At 33.4% G+C, this 2,385-nt stretch overlaps 1 long non-coding RNA gene across 2 annotated transcripts in view; it reads right to left on the reverse strand.

The window, feature by feature from the left end:
- The window catches only part of LOC106868352 (uncharacterized), a 19,337-nt gene that overhangs the window by 10,155 nt on the left and 6,797 nt on the right, over positions 1-2,385 (reverse strand). For both annotated transcript variants that reach the window (XR_001409264.2, XR_008264223.1), the window contains exon 3: positions 1,765-1,805. This is a non-coding gene — a long non-coding RNA (uncharacterized LOC106868352). The remainder of the gene's footprint in view (positions 1-1,764; positions 1,806-2,385) is intronic.

Below are 2,385 nucleotides of genomic sequence, written 5' to 3' on the forward strand. Positions count from 1 at the left end.
TATATATACATACATGCATGTATGTATGTACATATGTATGTATGTATGTGTATGTGTGTGCATATGTGTGCGTGTATGTATGTATGCATGTATATATATATATATATATATATATATGACAGGCTTCTTTCAGATTCCATCAACAAAACTACTCGCAAAACTTCAGTCAGCCCAGAGCTATAGTAAAAGACACTTGCCCAAGATACCACACAGTGGGACTGAACCCGAAATCATGTGGCTGGGAAGCAAGCTTCTTACCACACAGCCATATCTGTTAATTACTAACTAATTATGTGAGATGACAAGAGTCCCAGGCTCATTCATCTCCCTATTTATTATAAGAAGAAAATGAAATACCTTCACTAGAGAACAACTTCTGAAGTGTAAATTATGTCTACAGATCAGTGGTGGCTTGTAAATAAAATTAGGAGGGGTGCTGCTTCAGAAAATTTTTAGCCATTGTTTTAATATTGTGTAAAAGGAAACAAACATATAAAAAGAAAATTTATGCATAAACTTGATTGGTTTGTATTTTAACCACTGCCAGGTAGTGTGTTTAATTTGTTCACTGAACACCGCCATGAATTATCCCTTGTTTTTCAAAAATCCCACCAAATTAGAAAATAAGGGAAGAAATTCTACCCTATTTTTCAAATCCTGGGAGCAACACTGAAGCTGGAAGCAAGATAATAATCAAATTCTACACTTTATCACATTCAAGAATATAAACATGTTTTTAAGCACAACACACACTGAGTCAAAAAGAAACACTACCTTTTACCAGGCACTGTCGTTCATGCAGTGCTCTCTCTCCCTAAGGTGAAGCTTCCTATGTCAGACATGTGAGCAAGCGCACAACAGCCAAACACCACATCACTGGAACTGTGAAGTGCACAGTTCTATCCAAGGGATTTTTGCATTTTTTTCATAAACTAGGGGATGGCTACTGACATTAAGCTTAACCCATAACCTCCCATAATTCTATTAACTGGAATTTTTTTATGAAACTTTGATTTCTAGCATAAAACAGCCTTAGAAACACGCTGGAATGATCAAAATAACATTTCAAAATAACATTTTAAATAGAAATAAGCGAGATATTGGGTGAAAAATTAGCAAACCTCATTTGAATATCAGAGAAATATACCTAGTAGATATAGCAAAAAGGTTAGATATGTGTAAATATTGACAGATAATTAAGAAATTTGTAATTTTTAAGTGATCTCATATGAGATCACTGGTAAGTAATGGGTTAAGGATTATATAATGTACAAGTATAAAGAAAGAATTAAAGAAAAAGGGATTCATTATATTGAATGTTATCGGTAATACCAAGTGGAAATAGGGGGTGCTGCAGTTCTGCAGTGCTTATACATGAGGTGCCACTGCTGCAGATATATATTGACTCCTTGAAAAGTAATGGATTATAACACACATACACCTCTCTCAGAATTTTGTATCCTCATGTGAATGTAAAAAATAAATGTTGTATATTATATGGTTTTATTTATAATATGCTGCTTTATACTGGTTACTAAACAAATAATTGTTTGAAAGTAAAAACTAATTAATGCTTTGTCATATTAGTCCACACTCACACTTGGTCTTTTTGGTGTTGAGTTGGAGAGACTGAACAGTATATGAAACATAATGGCAAATAAGTGTATAAAACAAAGAGACATGTAGAGACAAGAAGAGATAGTTATAAAGACAAGTGAAAAAAAAATATGGTAGAAAGGCAGTAGTAAAAGTTGTATTACTTACCCGACAGATATAAAATATTTGTCCCTTCTCTCAGAAGTCATCTGAAAAGTAACAACACCTACTTATCAGAATCACCAAAATTGGGGTTTTCTATATATGAAGAAAAGGGCAAAATTACATAAGACCTCGTCCTACCAACAGATCATCTGTTCCTTCCATTTGTTAACATTTTGTTTTGTTTCTTCTCTTCTTAAGTTACTCATAACTGACTTCTTTCACATTTGTTGCACATCCAGATTTTCTGTTTCTATGTGGTGGCCATATAAATTCTAAAAGAAACACCTGACCAGAGAAGCACTTGAACCTAATGGGCACTGATTGCACTAGATAGCACCTGAGAACAAAGTCTATAAGAAAGGTGTGATAAGATAGGCATGTCATATTACACAGGTTCATTCAAGCAAACATTTACAAATCTATAAATGTATCTATCTATCTATCTATCTATGTCTGTTTGTCTATCTATCAATCTATCTATCTATGTCTGTCTGTCTGTCTGTCTATCTATCTATCTATCTATCTATCTGTCTGTCTATCTATCTATGTCTCTAAAAGGCCGGGCGGAGGTGGCTAATGTGTATATCATATATATATATATCATATATATATGTGTATGTATAT

The sequence above is a fragment of the Octopus bimaculoides genome, chromosome 5 (genome assembly GCF_001194135.2).
Source record: "Octopus bimaculoides isolate UCB-OBI-ISO-001 chromosome 5, ASM119413v2, whole genome shotgun sequence".
NCBI classification, from domain to species: Eukaryota; Metazoa; Mollusca; class Cephalopoda; order Octopoda; family Octopodidae; genus Octopus; species Octopus bimaculoides.